Raw genomic sequence first — 22,738 nt, 5'->3', positions numbered from 1 at the left:
TTCATAGAAATGGAAGAAAGCTTAGAAATCAGTTTAATCTAGTCCTTTTGTGTTACAGATGAGACCCAGAGAGGGAAAGTAGCATGTCCAAGGTCCTAAGTACATAAAGGAGTTCTGTGGCAGGTCTAGGGAGAGAAAGTAGACACAGAATGCAGGGAAAGAGTCACTAAATTGGAGTTAAGAACCTTAGGTTCTAGTCTTAACGTCTGACACTAATTAATCATGGAAAATCATTTCAAATTCCATGTAAAGGGGATAATAATCACACTTGCATGGTCTCTAAATGAGAGACCTGAGAGGGACAGAGGAGAGAAAAAGAATATGGCAAATTGTATAGAAATTTTGTCAGCTGGTGATGCAGTGGATAGGGCAATGGGCTTGGAGTTAGGAAGACTTGTCTTCATGAGCAGACCTTGCTAGCTGTGACTATGGGCAAGTCACTTAACTCTAACAACAATAAAACAGACATTTGAACTTTCATAATTACTAGTCAAAGAGAATACAATTGGGTTTCCTGGAGGAAAAAAGCAAGTACTATACCAAGTGTTTTACAAATGTTATTTTATTTGCTCCTCATAACAACCCTAAGAGGCAGGTGTATTATTATCTCCATTTGATTGTTGTTGTTCAGTATTTTAGTCATATCCAACTCCTCATGCCCCACTTTTCTCGGCAAAGATACTAGAATGGTTTGCCATTTCTTTCCCCAGCTCATTTTAGAGATGAGAAAACTGAGGCAAACACCATTAAATGTAGTAATTGTCTGAGGCTGGATTTGAACTCAGATCTTCCTGACTAATGGTCTATCCATTACACTAATTGTCTATGATTTCCATTTTACAATCCAAGAAACTGAGGCAGTCAGAAGTTAAATTACTTACTCAAGGTCCTACAGTAATAAATGTCTGAGGCTGGATTTTGACTCAAGTTTCCCTGACTCTATTATAGATATGAAAGTGATTTGAAGGTATAATGCAGTCTGAGAATACAATTTTTTTTTTCCTTTTTAGGCAAGCTTATGGTTTCATTGTTGGAGGAAGCCCCCATAAGGAAATTCTCTCTACCAATGGAGTTCAACATCTGCATTGCAATTTATAATTTCAAAGAGTTGTGTAGAATATTGAGTAATTAAACAATTTTGCCCAAGGGATTAAAGCTCAAAAAATAGAACTTTCTGACTCTGAGGCCAGCTTTCTATGGAATAGGTCATTTTCCCCTCTCATTGACATATACTTTATACATATATATATGAGAATATGAGAGCATTATAAAAAATCATTGTAATACTGGGAACTGGATATATATATTTATATCTCATCTAAAATAAACATATATGCATAAACAAGTATGTGTATATATGTATATATGAATAACATATAGTCTGTCATATGAGAGGTAATATAGTATGAGGGTTAGAAAGCTGGCATCAGGGTCAGAGAGATTCAGGTTCAAGTCCTATCTCTGGTTCAAAGTCTGTTTTACCCCAGTCAAGTCATTTAACTTTCCAGGTACCTGGGCAACTCTAACAATTTAAGTTACAGAAAAATCTGATCCCTGCATCTCTGGAGCAATTTTCCTAAATGGAAGATCCTCATACTACAAAAATCAGAGACTTGCACTTAAATGTATATGAATGTATGTATGTATGTATGCATATATGTGCATATATATATTACATGTTTATGTGTTCACCTATGTATATCTGTGTGTTTATGTACAAACAACTAAAGCTTAAAACTACAGAAAGACTTTGGGGACATACCATATGTCTAAATGTATAGATTCATTTCAGTTCATCAGAAGATTTGTGATTTCATTGTCATGGATGTTCCCTTTCTGGGCACAAAACTGGATCCCTTCACAGCTTAGTAGATTGTCTATCATGGGTTTCTGTGGCCAAAACCAATGATCTCCTGATAGCCAGCCCTCTGACAATGAGCTTCTCAGTACATTAACTAGGCTGGCCCTCTGACAGAAGGCACATGGTCGATTGCCAGATTCTTGCTTAAAGTTTTTCCAGCTTGGTAAGAGCTAACAGAGCTTCAGTCCTGCTGGCACAGTTCTTAACTCTTAGGGGATTTTGGAGAATGAATGTGTGTGTGTGTGTGTGTGTGTGTGTGTGTGTGTGTGTGTGTGTGTGTGTGTGTGTATACATTTCATTGTTTCCAAGATCCATGCTAAGCAGGATGGACCGATCCTGCACTGATTCAGCTAATGGTTCCTCCTTACTCCAGGAGACTGTTCCATAAAACACTGTGGCCAAAAAATGTCCTTTAGGTCATCAGATGACCATCCTTCTAGCAAAGAACTCCTTTGTACTTTGCAGTGATTTGCCTCAGATGACTGACATGTGATTGATTAATTATGGGATCTATCTATATTCAATGACTTCACCTCACCCCACCAATAGGCACTACAAGAAGAGTATCATAGTGGATGATTGCATTTGACCCTATATATGTGAAATATAATGTAATGTGATATTGAGTTATGGTATGATGTATGACATTATGTAATACAATATAAGTTATGCATTTAGATGGATGTATCAGATAAATCAGTCTGTCTATTGATGCAAGTCAGTCAGATAGTTTAAATTCAATACTGGATGAAAAAAGAGGTTGCATGGAAAATGTTATACATCAAGAACACAACACTGGTTGGGTTAGATGTGTTCCCCTTCATTTCCACATAGAAAAACTGGTCAGCAGGTCTTGATGACTTACATTACAGTAGGATATAGACCAAACCTGATGGTCACTGATGTCCCTTAAGTCAGATTCTTTTTAAGCTACTGAGTGACCAGAAAATTGAATTAACAGTGCACATCTTAGAGTTTTAGGGCAGTTAAGCTTTGATGATTTCCAGTACCTACTAAGGAAAAGCTAGTCCAGTCCAAGGATCAGAGACCCTAGAAAATGTTGCTCCTAATATAAGACCCATATATTAGCAATGCTCCCTATCTACTGAATATAGACTCCTGTCTGCCTGTCAGTTAAGCATCAACCCAGTTTTCAACATTCTGGGAAGTTCTTTGAAGCAAAATTCTCATCAAGTATGACTGACTTCTCTCTTGTCTCTCTCAACAGGTAGACTGAAATTAGCATGTGTCCAAATTAAAACTACAAACTTCAAGGATTATTTGATGGACTATTCTTAGAACCTTTCCTGAAGATTTAGGGAAAAAAGTGAGTTGCTCTTTCTAAAACTTCAGCTAGTATTTGTGATTTAATGCTGTACTTTAAAATTTTTAATACATTTTCTTAAACTTTTTCTCCTTTTTGTTAGTTGATTGATTGGTTGATAAAATACTTCTCAGAAAGAATAGGGTGGATGCTGTTCTTACCTACTGTGAAATAAAATTCTATTTGGATACTTTTAGAATGTCATAATTTCACTGATGGAAGGTCTTTCTAAACTCATCTATCATAAGGTTTCCTATTCCTTCTCATCCAATGAGATTCTTATCCATATCTTCCCACAAATCCTTCTTAGAGGATCCATGCAAAGTGTTAGAGGCCTTTCTCTGATTCTTTTAATATATTGGGGCCAAAGTGGTGTTCAAATTATACTTCTCATTATCTTTAAATAACCACCCCCCAGTTATATACTGAATCAGTGTCTGAGATGAAACAGATCCCAGAAAGCATCTATTCTAACCTATCCCTGAACAGAAATCTCTAAAATATCCAAGAAAATGACCATCCTGTCTTGGACCCCGAGGATAACATCATAGAGAACATAACTTTGAAAGAGTTTAAGACTGATCATTTTTGTGATAAATTGTGAGTCTGGAAACATAATGATGAAACACATCATTTTCTCCTTACCAAGACAGTGATGAACCTAAAATGCAGAGAGATGCACTTTTTCAGACTTATCTAATATAGGAATTTGTTTTTTATGGTCTATTTCATACCAATAGATAGATAGATAGATAGATAGATAGATAGATAGATAGATAGATAGACAGATTATTTGTTTATAAAATGTTTTATTTTATGAATGTGTTTGGTTCAATTGTCAGGGAGGATAGTAGGAGAGATTGATTATAATTGCATGTAAAAATAAATTAGTTAATGTTTTTAAAAAGTAAGCTAAGGAATTTGATATCTCCCAAAGTGACTTATTTCACTTTGTGATATTAGAGAAAAGTTTTGTTTGTTTGTTGCTTTCATGGAATACAACTATCTCTGCAACTAGCCATCCTTCTGCTTCTGCCCACTGGGACTAAGCGGGACTAAGAAGTCATCTGGGCCAATTAACCCTCTGAAAAAAAAATGATAGGAAGAATCTGGCATGGTCTTTGTCTTCAGAGTCCTAAACAGTTCCTGTCACATAGTAGTTGCTAAAGAAATGTTTTTGGTTTAGTTGATTAATGAAACCAAGCTTCACCTTCTAAATGCAAATGTACCACCCATTTCATAGAATTTATTTGAACATGGCCAATTTAGAAATTTGTTTGGCTTGACTATACAATTTTATAATGGGGAATTGTGTTTTTCTTGCTTTCTTACTGAGGGAGAGAAGATAATGGAGTGAAGGTAGGAGTATGAGAGAAGGCAAGTCAAATTTCTAAAAAAAAATAAATGAATAAAGAGGCTTAATTGGGGTGGGGGATTGCTTGACAATGAGCATACATCAAGGCAGATTCGCTGGCTAATAATTTGAAGACTTTAGTAACTTTTTTTTATACCTAGGATAAGGTTTGTCCTTCTTCAGTCTTGTGGCCCTTCTCTGAGTCTCCAGTTTTTCAATGATCATGACAAGGAGTTAGCAAGCACAACTGCCAGTCTTTCATAGCAGTAGAATGCACTTAATCCAGAGCTAGCAAATTGAACTCATATATTCATGCAAGCAGTTTGGTTTTCAGTGACTGCTTTGTCTTCATTCCTCCTCACTTCCATTCAATCCATTTGATGCCCCTCCTCCTCCCATACAAGTCATTCTTGAAAATAAGTTGCAAACTGATAAACCCATCATTTAACTTGGGATCGATTGCCAGATCCCATAAGCTCCTCACATTTCTGAACTGGCAGGAAACTTGAAATCTCTTTATTCCAATATTCTTGTCTGATGCAAGGATCTCTTCTCTAGCATCTTTGATGCTTGGTCGTCTAATCTCTGTTTCTACATCCCCAGTAACAAGAAGAAGCTTTTTACTTCTTTAGATTATCTATTTTCATTGTTAAGAAATTCTTTGACATATTGAGCCAAACCACCTCCCTATAATTCCTCCCTTTGTCACTCTATCTTCTGAGAATACACAGATGAAGTCTATTTCCTTTTAGATTACAGTCGCACGGTCACATATAAGAATATACATTTCTTCATATACACTTATGTGTCAGTAGATATAGCTGCAAGACTTTTGACTTCTGCCCTTCTGCCAGCCTTAGTTTCCACAAAACGATGATAATGATAATAGCTATATCACAGGACTGCTAGAAGTAAATTTCAAAGTGCTATTTAATTATTAGCTATTATTTCTTTGGATTAAATTACCTCTAAATTCCTTTCAGACCCAAGTCTCCTGGATACCCCAGGTAGGAATAATGGTTCTAGTTTGTTGGCTTTTAGGACTGGGGACATGATTAAGAGGGACAGCAAGGGTAGCATTCAGGTTGTGCTGCCAGAAGTGAAATTCACCAGAGGGAAAGTATTTACCAAGAATGCTTTTATTAATCAAGAATGAAAGTCAGGGGCTGCGAGGTGGTGCAGTGGATAGAGCACTGGCCCTGGAGTCAGGAGTAACTGAATTCAAATCTGGCCTCAGATACTTAATAATTGCCTAGCTGTGTGGCCTTGGGCAAGCCACTTAACCCCATTGTCTTGCAAAATGTAAAAATAAAAAAAAAATTTAAAAAAACTAAAAAAAAAAAAAGAATGAAAGTCAGAGATTCAAAGCTGATCAGCTACTGTCATAGTTCTGACCATAAATGATGCCAACTAGCAATACAGTGCTATTATTTCCATGATCCAGCAGGCAGCTACTAAGAAACCAGTCTTTAAGTTTCAGGGAGCATATGAGTACAGAGTTGAATAGTATAGACTAGGTTAGAAACAAGTTAGGTTTGTCTTACTTGTTATCACATTAGTACCATACTGATGATCAGGCTGTCATGAGATATTTTAGGATATATCCTACTATTGAAAGATTATGCCTGGGGCAGCTAGGTGGCACAATAGTTAGAGCACCAAGTCCTGGAGTCAGGAGGACCCTGAGTTCAAATTCGGTTTCAGACACTTAATAATTGTCTAGCTGTGTGACCTTGGTCAAGTCACTCAAACCCTATTGCCTTAAATAAATAAAAACAATTTAAAAATAGATTATGGCCAAAAAATTATCATAGTAACATTTAGATCATCAAGAGACAGGTTAGCTTTACCAAACTGTTGTAGTTTGTTACCATAAAACTACCATACTGACTCTCTACTGTAACACCATGGTGCCTCCAAGGCATGGAAACAACCTTCACCTAAAGACCAGTCTCCAGTTTTATCCAGACCAACACTATAAATTCTGTTTCCTATTTTATCAGGTCACTAGATTAAGATGGTTCTAGAAGAGTCAGTAAGAAGGATATCTTCACATAGCATTTCCTTCACTATCATCAACATATTGTATATTTAATATCATTCACTTGATATCATGGTCTTCTTCTATTACAAAGGATAGCTATCAATCTATCCAAATTGGATTACTATTAGCACCTATCCCCAAAGTTGTTGTCAGGGTAAAATAAGATAATTATAAAACAAACAAACAAACAAACAAAAAAGTCATAAGCACAGTACTTAACTTGTAGGAAGCCCAATATAAACATTAGCTATGGAAATGATGCTGCTGCTGCTGCTGCTGCTGCTGATGGTGATGATGGTGATGTCTATTTGTATGTATGACTCTAATATGAAAATGAAATTGTGTATGTATCAGAGGGCAGCTAGGGTAGATGATGTGAATAGACATATGTTTGGACAGATGGACCAGTGTATTTCAATAATCCTTGGCAAGTTTCCAAGTGTAAAAAGGTTTGAAATAAGCTGTAATCCCCTAAGTGAGTCTCTTAAATTAGAGGAAAAGAAGCTCCCTCTCCATTTCAAAACTTCCCCAAATGATGGTGCATATGATTGTTGTCCTTCATAATCGAAGAAGTCTATGTCATCAATTGAATGATGTCATGACATACACATTATGTTGATTAAAGTGAGGAAAATGTTATTCAAAGACATCCTTCTCACTGTCTCTTCCAGAAATGTCTACACCCTGTGGCTTGTTAGTATAGGAAACAGGATTACTGGTGATGTTCTGGATGTGGGGGAGATCTTGACCATTTTAAATGTGGTCCCTCCATTGTAATTGAAGCACCATTGTATTACAGTAATGCCAGGCAGAGCAACAATATAGACTTTTTGGTGACAAATTTGTGATATAACCATAAAGCTAACCTGTCCCTTGATGGTCAAAATTGTCAGTACTGTAATTTAATGGTGATGATCAAATCTGTCTCATGATGGTAGTGTATAGAGAGGGTACTTCATAAATGTTGTTGTTGAATATGTCTTATACAGAAGTGTGTGAGTTAATATGTCTTACACAGAAGTGAGTTAAACCCATGCAACTACAGCCAAATCTTCAATTCAACAGTCATTAACCATCTACTATGTATAAGACACTTGACTGGTAGAGAATATAATGAAAAAATTAACTGGTCTTTTTCTTCAAGGAGATTACTTTCTATTTAACTTATTTGTCACTCAATACAAAAGCTAATCTTTTCACTCCCAAGCAAGGACTTATGGAATGTGAATGGAATATACTTTATGCATTATACCCAGACCATCCATAGAAAAGTTAGACATTGATTCAAAATTACCTTGAGTCATCGTGGAATATTGAAATCATAGAATCATAGCATTTGAGGGATCCTGATTTAAACTATGAGAGAAATAATAATCAAATCTTTACTTTTACTATTGTAACATTTCTTGCATACAGTTTCCTCCTCTTTTCCTATTCTGTCTGCACCCTAGGGCAGGTCCTCATCATTAAAGGTTTGTATTATTGTGATAGTTTACTGATTGATCTCTGTACCTCAAGCCTCTCTTCATTCTAGTCCATCTTCCTCTCAGTTATCAAAATGGTTTTCCTAAAGCTCTGGTCAGATCATATCACCACCCCCTTCAATCCATAAATTACAATATCTTCCTGTCACCTGGGGTAGATAAAATTTCTGACCTTCAAAACTCTTCAAAAATCATCCCCTCCCATCCTTTCCAATCTTCTTACATCTTGTAGTCCTTTCCCATTAATTCTTTGATCCAGTGACACTGGCCTCTTTGTTATTCCTCAAAAAGCATGTTCCATCTCTCGGAGTCTCCTTGCCTAGAATACCCTCCCTCTTCATCTCTGTTTCCTGGCTTTTCTAGTTTATTTCAAGTGCCAACTATAATGCTACCTTCTTAGGGGAGCCTTTCTTGACTCCCCTTAATGCTACTGCTTTCCCTTTGTAGGCTATTTCCAATGTATCCTATATTTACAGCCTATTTCCACATAGTTATTTGCATGTATCCCCCAATTGATTGAGTTTCATGAGATCATGGGTGTTTTTTTTACTTTCTTTGTATCTCCAGCATTTTGCATAATGCTTAGTTCATAGTAGATGCTGATTAATATTCAATTATTAACTGGTAAACTCATTATTCCTTAAGATAACTCTATTAGATTTTCTAATTGACTTTTTGTAAAGACAGAAGACATTGGCACTTTTTCCCGTCTTCAATATTGTCAGGTTTGTGCCTGGTAGTATGAGCGCTAGGTTAAGGCATGGAATCAATTTAATCTCAATTCATGTGTGCTTATCAATTGAAAACTAGAAGCTTTTCCATAGCCCCTCCCATACAGACTTTGTCTTCTTTGCTATGGTATGAGTTGAAACATCAGAGGTATTTTAATTCACACATTTCTTATGATGATTTGAACTTGTATTATTATGTGGCCATTTGTAGTTTACAATTTTTTGAAAGTTGTTCATATCCCTTTGATCATATATATTTGTGTCAATTCCCCTATAAGTTTTGGCCATTAAACTTTTATATTTGATAGAAATATTTTTCCTACTCTATTGTTTATCTTCTGAGCCTATCTTTAATGATTTTTCTGGTAAAATTAATTTTAATTTGAAGTAGTCAAAGTTGTCAATTTTATCTTATCTGATCTCCTTTCCCTTATTCTGTTAAGAATTCTCCTCCTAGGACCAGAGTTCAAATCCTACCTAAGACACTTAAAATTATCTAGCTGTGTGACCTTGGGCAAGTCGCTTAACCCCATTGCCTTGCAAAAACCAAATCCAAAAAAGCAAAATCAAACCAAACCACAAGAATTCCGTTTCTCTTATATTTTTTTTCCTTTTTTGACAAGATTTCATGTGAGTTACTAGATCAGGAAAATGTTGTAGGTATAGTCTACCTAGATTTCAGCAAAGTCTTTGATAAAGTCTCTCTTGTTATCCTGGTGGATAAGATTCAGAAATGTGACCTAGATACAGCATACTGAACAGAAATTGGAACTGATGGAATGGCAATGCCAAAAGGTAGTCAGGGATAGCTCAGTGTCAACTTGGAAGGTGGCTAATGGAGTGGTCTTGGCATCTACTTGTCCCTGTATTCTTTAAAATGCTTATCAATGATTAGGAGAAAGCTATGTGTGTCATTTTTATCATCAGATTTGTGGATAAAAACATAACTAGAGGGAATAGTCAACTCAGTGTCACACAATTTAGAATCTAAAAGGATTTAGGTAGAGTAGAACCTGGGTAAAACCTGTTATTCTTATTAAAAAAAACACTTTCCAATTAAAAATATGGGAGATGTGAACAAATATAAGTCTATTTAAAATTGGCTTAGGAATTATAGTGAACTACAAATTCATCAACAGTAACCTGGAAACCAAAAGAGTTAATGCAATCTTAGAACTACTTTGAGAAATGATAATGAGAGAGTGAGGAACATGATAGTCCCTTTCCACTTTGCCCTGTTCAGACTACATCTGAAACATTCTGTTTATTTCTGGGGACTTTGGTTTAGTAGGGAGTATGATAAGCTTGGAGTGTTTCAAGAAGAGAATTACCAAGTTGTTAACAGGCCTTGAGATAATAAAGAAATGAGGGAGGGAGGGAAGGAAGGAAGGAAGGAAGGAAGGAAGGAAGGAAGGAAGGAAGGAAGGTAAGATGGAAAGATGGAAAGAAAGAAAGAAGGAAGGAATGAAAGAAGGAAGAATGTAAAACAACATTTATAAGAGTTATTGTGTGCCAATCACTATATAAATAGAAAAAAGAGAGAGCCTTGCACTTAAGGAGCATATGTGTGTATACATACATATATATGTATGTATATTTATACATACACATATGTATATGAGTTTGTATATATATATGTATATACATACACATATGAGCAGTGGGAAAGGGAGTTTTGAGACAAGAGATGAGTCACAGGGATGATGAGTTGATATAGATGTTTGTCAATTGACATACCTTTTCCATAGTAATGGTACTATTGATTTGATCATCAAAGCAAGAACAAGGGGCAGCTAGGTGGTGCAGTGGATAGAGCACTGGCCCTGGAGTCAGGAGTACCTGAGTTCACATCCGGTCTCAAACACTTAATAATTACCTATCTGTGTGGCCTCGGGCAAGCCACTTAACCCCATTGCCTTGAAAAAACTAAAAAAAAAACCTAACTAAAAAAAAAAGTAAGAACAAGAGGTTGGTAGAAGAGGCAAGAGGGTCCAAGTACTATGGCAGACAGATGATAAGCTGACTCTATTGGTGAGATATATGGGATGTGAAGGGAAAATAACCTGGTATCTATATCCAGCCATAAATATAAAATCATATAGTGTGCTTATTTGAGGCTAGATTAAACATACGATTTAATCAACCCTCAATCAGTCTGAGCCTGAGTATGGGGATCTCCAAAGAGTAGCTCCCCAAGACTAGAGGCATGGATTCTAGAGGTCCAGAGACAATTTTCTAGGCTTGCTATGAGAGGTTCTAGTCAATAGCCATGGACAGATGATAAAATAACTCAGGTCAATGACTGGATGGCTAGATGGAATATAAAGACAAGTTGAAGGGCTATTTAACCTAGAGACAGAAAGGCTTGTGAGCTCTAAAGGGGGATTCCCACCCCCACCTTCTCAAATGAAAACCAGAAATAAGAGAAGGAAGTCAAGTTTATGTTCATTGTATGTAATAGGAAAAACAAAAAATACCTTACCTATAATTGGATTTATATAAAAAGGAGAATTGGTTAGCTTGGAAAGTAATGGTTTCCCCAACCCCATAAATGCTTGTTGCATTTATACTATAACTGTACTGTAACTTAATTGGAAGAATGGTATTTAGAGATATACTCACTAGTAATCTCCTTGTGGGTAGGGTCATTTTTGTCTTTGCATCCTTCTCAGCACCGTGCCTGACCCAGTAGGTACTTAGTAACTACTTAGTAAATTGAATTAAATTGAGGTCTTGAAGCAAACACCAAATGTAGTCGATGGATATGTTGTAGGTTGTAAAGGGAATTATCTCTGAAGTATAATAAATTGGATTAGATGACCACAGACATTCCTTTCAACTCTAAGATTGTTTAATTAATTTATTCTGCTTGACTCAAAAGGGAAGAGTTTTCATTGAACTACAAAAATCTCCAATAAAATTTCCCTTTAGAAACTATTTTGGTGTTTCAAACAGGACAGTAACAGGAAACTTCATTGAAAAAAAAAAATATTGGTTAGATTAGATGACAAGTGAGGCCCCAACAGCTCTCAGATGTGATTCTGTAAAGGGAATCACACTGGATCCAGAGGAGGTCCATTCTATTTTTGGAGTTCTTGTCCTTTAGTATCATGATCAATTTCCTCATCTATTAAACAGAAGAATTGATCATCAAACATATGCAGGTATTGGAAAATGATTTGTGACTTTCAATGTGAAAGTTTTCCATTTTACTCCTAGAAAACCTCATTTGACTTAGGAGATAAACTATGTCAAGGACAGAGCCAGGCCTTTAATCTTCAGAACAGTGATTGACCATAAATAATTAGGCATTGTTGTCTTGCATTCAGATTACTTAGGCTGCTGATACTGTGAGAACGGAAATTAATTGTGGATACAGATCTGTAAAGAAGACCTTGTACAACTATGAAGAATTCCATTGGTTAACTACCTAACTCCCTATTTCCATTGGTTTACTCTGATGATTAATTAACTGGATATGGCAGGCAGAATTAAATTAGGGAAAATGTGCTATATTTGGAGTCAAAAAAATATTGATTTAGACTGATATTTGTTAGTTGTATGACATTGGCTAAGTCTCTTTACCTCTCTGAGAGGTTTCCTCATCTTTAAAAATGGGGACAATCACGCTTGAAAAATCCACAGCCCAGTTGTGAGTAAAGTGCTTTGTGAACCCTATTGTATGATAGAAAAAAATAGTCTTTTATCAAGAATGTGGGTGATCTCAGATGAACACATTAGTGTGTATCTCTAGGCTTATAGGAAAGCATATATGTGTGTGTATGTATGTGTGTGTGTGTGTGTGTGTGTGTGTGTGTGTGTAAAGAACTCCTTTCTTTTTCTTCTTTTTTTCTCAGTCTCTTTTTCTCTCCATATATAATATATATGTGTGTGTATATGTATATGTATACACACATCTATCTATATCTATATCTGTATCTGTATCTTTATCTGTATCTGTATCTGTATCTATATACATATTAACTGAACCTGTGATTTCATCAGTGTGGGACGTTCCCATGAGGAACTTTCTCTCTCAATTACAGATAATTTTCTTTATAACTTATTACCTTAGAAAATTGGCTAGGGTAGGAAAAGCTAAATGACTTGCCCAAAATTACCAGTAATTTCCCTTCTCTGTATCTTAAAAATAAGATCTATCCAATGAAATGATAGATCAGATGATCTCTCCAGATCTTACATGTTCATGAAAGGAGTAACCCAATATACAGGGAAGCGTGTTGAACTTGGGGTAGAGAGAGAGAGAAATGGGTTCAAGTCCCACATCAGACAATTCTTTGATGTGCAAACTATGGACAAATCATTTAATGTCTCTGAGGCTTGGTTTGAACTTCTTCAAAATTGAAGTTACAGAAAACAATGCCTCACCAACCCATATGGACTCTCTTGGTCTTGGTTTAATATATCTATAGAACAAATTTTCATCTATTTTCTCTCTTCCATATGACTGTTTGGCCTACATCTTTGTGTCAACCATTTATCTTCCTTTACATAGATCAGACTTCTTAACCTTGGACTAACACCTATGAAATATATAAAATCACTTGAGTAAGCTGTTGGAATGGCAGAGCTGCTGGACTGGGAGTTAGAAACCGAGGTTTAGGTCTTATCCTCACAGATTTATAGAGAAAGAGCTAGAAAAGACCTTGGGGACCATCAGTTCTATCTCACTTGTTTTGCAGTTGAAGAGACTGAGGCCCAGGATCAGTAAGTAACTACCCGAATAACTTTTGGCAAATCTCTTACTCTTCATCAGCTCCAGTTTCCTCCTCTGTAAAATGAAGATCAGATGCAGCAAGATAGAGCCTACTGAAAAGCTTTATAGTTTTGGGGGAAGGTCAACCATTATTTTTAGGTATTCCACACAAATTGAATATGCATAGAATTTTTGTTAACTCTCTATAGTTATGGTTTCCTATGATCCTAAAACAAAATAATCATATGAAAGACATATTAACAAAGGAAAGAAATTTTAAAATGATTCCAACCACAAATTGTTTTACATTTTGTTTTGATGGACTGATGAATGAATTGGTGTATACTCCATGCCTTGGAGGAAACTGTAACTTGATCCCTTGGGGACATCATCCACATCTTTCCAGATGTCCTCTTCATTGGATCCACCCAGGATCCTGAAAGCCCATCTCTGGTTCTTTTATTTTCTACCTTTGGGTACCAATGCAATACTATCATATAAGTAGTCCATCTGTTGTCTCTGGGGAAATTTTTTTTAATCCATTAGCAAAATGAAGTCAGTGTGATAAAGTGGGAAGAACATTGTTTCTGAAGTGCAGATGCATGAATTAGAGGAGCTTGATTCAAAATCTATCTCTGATATTTGTTATCTTTGTGATCTTTAGCAAGTCATTAATCTCCTTGAACCTCAGTTTACTCATATGTAAAATTAGATGGTTGGACCAGATTGTTACCTTCCATGAGGAAACTTCCAGCTTTGTATCTATGAACCTTCAAATAATTGTCGCTCTATAATCTATATTTTTCTATGATAGCATTTTTCTAAATTGAAAATCCTTAAAAGTAATATTTATTCCACAAAGGAATGTGTTAAAGAATGAGTTTTCATACTCTTTCCTTCAGTTCTTGCTAATGTCACTTAAACAAGTTTTTGAGTCTTTATTTGTTTGGATTTTTTTTTGGTTTATTGTTTTTATCTTTATCCCTTGGTTAATGCTTTCTAATTCTGCTACAATGAAGTCCAGCATCATTTAGTCAACAAATCTTTTTGAAGGGTTTTCTATGAGACAGACCCTTAGCTAGACCCTGGGTATGCAAAGAAAGATGAAAGAAAGTGACCTGCATCAAGAAGTTCTCATTCTACCCTATACATAACTAGGTACATAGATGATACATACAAAAAAATGGAAGGAAATCTCAGTGGGGAAAGCACTAGAAGTCATGGGTTTCCTGAGGAGTCATGGAAACAGGTAGAATTTCAACTATGTCATAAAACAGGACTGTGATATATGAGTGCTAGATTAAATCAGGGGGAAAAGAGCTTAAATTCTGCCATATTAGCTACTTACTATCTATATGTCTTCTTAGCACAAGCCACTAAAGCTCCCTACTTCTGTTTCTGAGAAGGTTGGTCCAGATGACATCCAAGATCCTTTCCTACTTTAATTCTAGGACCCTGGGATTCTACATTTTGGGGAGTCCCTTGGTTAGAAGTTGGATTACCCAAGATCTTGGTCATTAATTTGTATTTCACTGTTAAGTTATCTTCCTTTCCCCTGGGACCTCTTTGGAGGAGAGCTGGCTAAAAACTGAGCTTTTCCAGACCTGAAGAAAACTTTCAGGGGTAGGGAAAGGTAACAGTGGAGGTTGGCTTACCTTCAACAGTAAACATGTAATGTTAGAACACTGAGTATAAAATGTTGCATGTGAGAGAATATTAAAATGTAGGATGTTAGAACACAGAAGGTTAAAGGAAGAAGGGACCTTTTAGTATAATAGAATCATTTATCAGATGAGAATACAAATTCACAAAAATTAATGAAGAGTTTATTTGTTAGTTTTAATATTTTCATCTGTTCTTTATCATCAAAAAGTCAAATAGCACTGTGAGACTTTGGGAGGAGGTTAAAAAAGACATTATTTTATATAAGTATAAGTAATAATGATGGTAATGATGACAAATAACTTTTCCATAGTCAAAGTTGTCCAACAAAAGCATTAGCTGCATTAGGGGCAGGAAACTCCTAGTTACTGGAAGATTTCAAGCAAGGGCTAGTTGATCATTTTTAGAGATACTTGAAAGGTGATCCCTGAGTGGGATTTTAGAGGGTATTGTGTCTAAATTACCTTCCAAGTCTATAAATCTTTGATTCTTTGAAAAACTCTAATGGTTAGTAAAGATGCCCAGTTCTCACTGCACATCCACCATAAAGAGTTAGTTTTAAAATCAGGGTAGATAAGGAAGCAGATTTCAAATATACCCAAAGGAACCCAGTCAAACTTAGAAAAGTATCCATGACTGCTTTGGAGAGTGTGCATATAGCTATAGATACCCCTGAAAAGATTCATGGGGAAAAAAATAAGGATATTAAGAATGGGAATACAGCAGCCTTTTACACTGGGTCTGGAAGGATAGGAAAGAAGAAAGAGATATTATTCCCTTTTGTGGGAAATAAAGTTTGCAAAAGCAGGAATTACAAAATTTACATTGGGAATACAAAGAGGGTAGAGATTTGGAAGATCTTTCTGAGATAGATTTGGAGTCATATGGTATGAGTTTAAATACTGAGTTATTGTTTATCTTTCTGTATGATATTGGGTAAGTTACTTAACATCTCTAAACTTCAGCTGAAATCTGTAAAATGGAGATAATATTTGTACTTTCTATCTTATAGAGATATTGAAAGGAAAATGTTTTGCCAGTGCTATTGAAATTTTATGTGTAAATATACATTTAATCATAAATTAAATTAATTAAAATTATTAATTAAAATTATTTGAGTTAATTATACTAAAAATAAATTAATAATAATAATAACCAATGGTTAAAATATATGCAAAAATACCTTCAAATTTAGTTAATTTATTCATGTAAATCAGGGTACAAAGAAACAATCTCTTAGAAGCTAAGCTTCTACCACTCTGAAATGGAACTTGTGTATGGTAGACTCTAGGAGGCAGGAGAAGGGAGAAGACAGTGAGGATTAGCATCCTTAGAGACGATTACCTGGAAGGTAAGAAAGTGCAGAGGGAGAAGGATTTCATTTTACCTTTAAAGAATGAGTTTGTTTTTGATACATGAGCTTGTTTTTAATAAGAGAAGTTAAAACAGAACATTCTAGTAAAGAAAGTAGAATAAGCAAAAGGTTAGTGTTTAAGCTTCATATTCTAGGAATAATGAAGAGAATCACATGATAGTAGCATGAAATATGTATGGGGGAGTGGTAGAAACCAAGGTTGGGTCACTAGAATGGAGTCAAATTATTGAGAGTTCTTTCCCCTATGAATGTATCCGTCTAACTCTGCTCTCAGTCACATTTAAGGTTCATTATCAACCGAAGATACAAAATAGCACAATCATTTTAGCTGGGTACATTCAGGTATAATGAAAAGAACTCTGGAGTAGAAATCAAGAGACCCCATTTCAGATCCTCACTCTGCTCACCCCCACTAATTAACCATTGGATCTTACGAGGAGAATGCTAGAATACACTCTTAAAATTTCAGTGAGAGCATTTATATCTTAGAAATCAGTAAATGCTACAAATTAGAGCTTAATTTATTGTTTTATTCATGGTCTAGACTTAAAAATGTGATAGAGAAAATGTTAAAAAATGCACATTAATCTGGAAAGTGTATCTGTCATGGGAATATATTGTTTTTCCATAGAGTTGGTTGTTGGGGGGCAGCTAGGTGGCGCAGTGGATAAAGCACCGACCTTGGAGTCAGGAGTACCTGGGTTCAAATCCGGTCTCAGACACTTAATAATTACCTAGCTGTGTGGCCTTGGGCAAGCCACTTAACCCCATTTGCCTTGCAAAAACCTAAAAAAAAATTTCCCTTCTGATCCTAACATTCTTTGAAATGATTAAATGGAGATGCTCTATTACTCTCATACTGGCACTTTGATAAGAGACTTTGTGGAGCTGTCAAAATATAGTACTAAAAGGCCTGAGTTCTGGGTGCAAGTCCTAACTATTTCAGCCAGCCTGTGGCCTGTTGTAAGTTAGTTCTGCTCTCAGGATCTCAATGTTCATCTTTAAAATGAAGTACTTAGACAATATAGTTTTAAGTTACTTTTTGCTTTCATGTTTATGTTCTTTTTGCTGACATTCTCCTGCCTATATTATTTCCTTTCCTTTCTAACATTCTGTATTCAGAATTCTGGCAATCTGTCTTAAAATTTCTTTTGTCTTTTCCCTTTTTTTATAATATTTTAAGAGAGACTTCTCCTCTAGAAGGATGAAGAATTGGGAACATTCATTGAGTGTCTCTGTATTTTGGCAAAAGAGTTCATTGTTTCTTGCCCCTGTTTCAGAGGCAGTTAGGGATTCTTCGAACATTCATCCATGACTGAAAAGACCCAAAGACCTTTACCCCAGCAATATTCTAGTTAGATCAATGATATAGATGCCACTAGGTGGTACAGCGGATAGGGCACTAGGAAGATTCATTTTCATGAGTTCAAAATTAAGCCTCAGACATTACTAGCTGTGTGACTCTAAACAAATTATTTAATCCTGTTTGCCTCAGTTTCCTCATCTGTAGAATGAGCTGGAGAAAGAAATGGCAAACCTATCCATTACTTTTGCCATGAAAATTCCAAATGAGATCATGAAGAGTTGGACATAACTGAACAGCAACAACATAGTTATTGATTTAAAGTTTCATAAATATATTTAATTCAAATCATCTGACTTTGAAAGAATACCAGTTAGTAACAATTATAGGATTTAGAAGTGAAATGAATTTTTGAATCATCTTACTACCTGAAATAGTGGTTAGGCAGCTGGACATGGAATAGGGAAGGAACAAATTCAAAATCCATTACAGATATTAGCTGGTTTTATAACTATAAATGAATCATTTAACATCTCCAATTTTCATTTTTCTCATCTATAAAATGGGTGTCCTCTAGAGGTCAAGATAAAATAGAGAAGGGCACAAGAACATCAGTCAGAATCCCTGTTGCAAGCTAGGGGAGAATTTGGACCTGAGTTGTTCAGAATAGGCTTGATTGAATGATGAAACTATAGATCTAGAACTAGAAAAAAGCATTGTCTCCCATCTAATGTAATATTCTCCTATCTTTAGATAAAGAAACTTAGAATCCTGACAGAGACAGGATTCAGGTCTTCTGATGAAAAATCCAGTGCTTTTTCCCCATAGAAAAAGACTGCATCAATGGATAGTAATTATAGGAGTGAACATAGACATTTAACATCTCCAATTTTCATTTTTCTCATCTATAAAATGGGTGTCCTCTAGAGGTCAAGATAAAATAGAGAAGGGCACAAGAACATCAGTCAGAATCCCTGTTGCAAGCTAGGGGAGAATTTGGACCTGAGTTGTTCAGAATAGGCTTGATTGAATAATGAAACTATAGATCTAGAACTAGAAAAAAGCATTGTCTCCCATCTAATGTAATATCCTCCTATCTTTAGATAAAGAAACTTAGAATCCTGACAGAGACAGGATTCAGGTCTTCTGATGAAAAATCCAGTGCTTTTTCCCCATAGAAAAAGACTGCATCAATGGATAGTAATTATAGGAGTGAACATAGACATCAATGAGGTCACGAGCCATTTGAGTTCCTAGCTCACAAGGCTGTTTTGAGACTTAAATAAAAGAACATGTAAAAACACTTTGTAAACTTCAAAGTTTTCTCTCTCTTCTCTCTCCTTTAGAAAGATAGATATAGATAAGCAGACAGCTAGATATATAAAGTACTCTGTATAATTCACATCCACTCTATAGATAGATGTCAACAGTTGTGTGTGTGTGTTTATCTATCTATCATCTTTCCGAGAGAGAGAGAGAGAGAGAGAGAGAGAGAGAGAGAGAGAGAGAGAGAGAGAGAGAATAGATTTCAAACTTAAACCTAAAACTTATAAGTGAAATGAATGTCTCATTACACCTGTTGTTGCTGTTGCAGTGTGGTCCCTAGTCATTGTTAGTCTTTTTGATGCTTTATTCATTGAACTTAAAGAATAGTAGGAAACATTTTTGGAGCAATAGAAAGGGCATGGATGGAGGAATCCTATATAAAGTAGGCTCTATACCCACCTCTGCAAAAGGCTGTCTGTGTGAACTTCAGCAAGTCATTGCACAGTTGAGAACTGGTATCCCCACATTTATAAAATGAGATTGCAGATATGCTCTGAAAGGTCCCTTCCAGGATGTGGGAAATCTGGGACACTAATACATTGTTGGTGGAGCTGTGAAGTCATCTAACCTTTCTGGAAAAAAAAGTTTGGAATTGTTCCCAAAGGGCAACAAAAATGTACATATCCTTTGATCCAGAAATACCACTACTGGGTCTATACCCTGAAAAGATTATGAAAAAGGATAAAAACATCACTTGAACAAAAATATTCATAGCAGCCCTGTTTGTGGTGACAAAGAATTGGAAATTAAGTGAATGTCCTTCAATTGGGGAATGGCTTAGCAAACTGTTGTATATGTATGTCATGGAATACTATTGTTCTATTAGAAACCAGGAGGGATGGAAATTAAGGGAAGCCTGAAAGGATTTGCATGAAATGATGCTGAGCAAGATGAGCAGAACCAGAAAAACAGCAACATGGGGGTGATGATCATCCATCTTGATGAACTTGCTCATTCCATCAGTGCAACAATCAGGATCAATTTTGGGCTCTCTGCAATGGAGAATACCATCTGTATCCAGAGAAAGAATTGTGGAGTTTAAACAAAGACCAAAAACTATTACCTTTAACTTAGAAAAAAAATTGTTATCTTTTTTATGTAATTTTGCTATCTCTTATACTTTAGTTTTCTACCTAAAGGATATGATTTTTCTCTTATCACATTCAACTTAGATCAATGGAAACAATGTAAAGACTAACAGACTACTTTCTGTGGGAGTAGGGGGAGGCAAGCAAGATTAGGGGCAAAATTGTAAAATTCAAAATAAATAAAATCTTTCTTGAATGACAGAAAAAAAGACCAAAATGTTTGGTTTCTTAAAGTCAATAAACCTTCCTAAATTCAACTGGAAAATTATAGTGTTTAATATCAGTCTGTAATACTGTACTTTAGTATTCTGAAGTCTATTGGCAATAATAAAAGTGGGGTTTGGGGCTTTGAAAAATTAATTAACTAATTTTTTAAAAAGAAAGAAAGGTCCCTTCCAGCTTTTTTAGTTCCCATATTCTATTTTTTGCCATGCTCTGCCATCCTATGGTTTAGTATGGTTTTTAAGCAGACCTCTGTTTTTATAGGATAGGTCAATTTCATAGGAAGAAACACTCTGTTCACACATACCAGTTTTTCCACTAAACTTCATAGACACATAAATTTATTAGGGGTTTGCCACTTTCCCAGAGTCCCTTAACCAACATGAGAAAATGAGCTGGGAGGCCATATCTTCTTGACTTTGAAATTGGTTATCTGTCCAATTCAGCACAACACTTCTTGCCATTCTAAACCTTATGAAAAGTCTCAAGATTCCCTGCCCTCCTCACAGAGGTGGCCTTTTTTTTGGTCCCTTCTGCTAAGGAGATTTCTTCCTCCTCCCTTGCTTGAACAAAGTGACTAAGTGATAGGTTCACAGGGAACAGACATTTCCTCTGGCATGGTGTGAATTTTACCAGTTAAAAATAAATATGTCTGTGTGCTGTAGTCCCACCCTTCTCCCAGCTCAGGTGGTGACAGTGGTATCTGGCTGCTTGGTTTTTTAAAGAGAGTTAGAGTCAGTTCTTCTGGACACCCCCACTTGGATTTCTATTTTACTACGTTTGTGGTGAGAGCTGTTTTGTTGTTATTGTTGTTGTTCAGTTGTTGGTTTGTTTGTTATTTTTTTAAAATATAGTTTTTCAAGCCTCCTGTTATGACAAGCGAGAGGATGTGATTTCACGCCTGGTCTAGAAATGACATCTGAGAATGATGTTAGGCAAGAAGCCAGTTATTATGTTTTTAGAAGAAGAAGGGGTGAGGGTCTGAGAGAAGATCATACAACCATAGTGGAACAAGGTAATAAACCTTGTACATTAAGCAGTACACTTTAAGATGCTAATATGAATGTGGAAGAGGAACATGTTGCAGAATTCTTCGATTTCTGGGCGATAGGTATAATAGAGAAAAGACAATATTGGCTAGGTTAGAAATTTGTCCATCTTCTGCATGGCAGCTATGTGATATTGGACAGTCTTTCTAAACCTCAATTGCATAAGATTCCGAGATGAAAGAGATCGTTAGGATCATCTAGTCCCAAATTCCTATTATACAGATAAAGAGAACTGGTTCCAAGCATGGAAGTGACTCACCCAAGGTCACACAGGTAATAAGGAGTAGAACCAAGATTCAGACCTGTCTGTAAAATGTAGAAGGGCATACAAGATGAACTAAAATGTTCTTCTGTTATAACATTATGGATTTTAATCATCTATAGTCTAATATATATATATATATATATATATATATATATATATATATATATATATATAAAATGATAGATTTACAGCTGGAAAAAACCTCAGAAATCATTTAGTCCAACCCCTCAATGTTATAGATATGTTTTCCCCCCAAGGTTGTCCAGACTTTGTGTCTGTAAGTGGAATTTGAACCTGGGTTCTACCATTCCAAATTCAAGACTATTCCCACTGAAACATGCTCCTTCAGTGTTCCAAAGTTTCATCTGACTTTAACAGTTTATTATATGTATTCAAAAATGTTGCATTCTAAGGTCCCTTTGAACTTTTAATACATTCCATTCTGAGTTGGAACTCCCCATGTTCCAAGTCTCCATCAACTTTAATGATCTGTTCTGTGTTCAACCAAAATGAAATTGAATGAAAAAAAAATATTTATAAAATACTTAGTAAAGGGTCTAGAAGACAGCAGGCACCTAATAAATGCATGTTGCCTTCCCCTATTCCTCCTCTTCAAACATTCTGGGCTCTAAGGACCTTTTCAACTCTGAGTTCCTTTGATGATCACTCAGCATAAATTTCATTATCCACATAATTGGCTATACAGTCAAGTTTCTGGCATTTCCTCTGGTTTCCATGGTCAGTTGAGTTGGGGTTGGAGAAGTGTATGGGATGAGGCTGAGGGGGTAGTAAATGTTTTCAATGCATATGTGCTTACCAGGTGTGAAGACTAGGAGGAGAGAGGAAAGAGTAGGATCTTGGCAGCCTGTGTAGGGAAAAAGCATCCAGATAAGCAAGGGAGCCTTCAAGTGCTCATTCTATCACAAGCTAGAC

The 22,738-nt window shown here is 35.8% G+C and overlaps 1 protein-coding gene across 7 annotated transcripts in view; it reads left to right on the top strand.

Annotated features, from left to right (window-relative positions):
• TENM4 (teneurin transmembrane protein 4) overlaps positions 1-22,738 on the top strand; it is a 1,252,272-nt gene that overhangs the window by 434,492 nt on the left and 795,042 nt on the right. The window contains exon 4 of one of the 7 annotated variants that reach the window (XM_074216999.1): positions 3,090-3,188. The exons of the other annotated variants lie outside the window; for them this stretch is intronic. The gene's annotated coding sequence lies outside the window, so the exon portion shown is untranslated. The remainder of the gene's footprint in view (positions 1-3,089; positions 3,189-22,738) is intronic. 7 annotated transcript variants of the gene reach the window in all.

Source organism: Macrotis lagotis, chromosome 1 (assembly GCF_037893015.1).
Source record: "Macrotis lagotis isolate mMagLag1 chromosome 1, bilby.v1.9.chrom.fasta, whole genome shotgun sequence".
Lineage (NCBI taxonomy): Eukaryota > Metazoa > Chordata > Mammalia > Peramelemorphia > Peramelidae > Macrotis > Macrotis lagotis.
The sequence above is the reverse complement of the archived record's forward strand: the minus strand, read 5'-3'. Positions and strand labels throughout refer to the sequence as shown.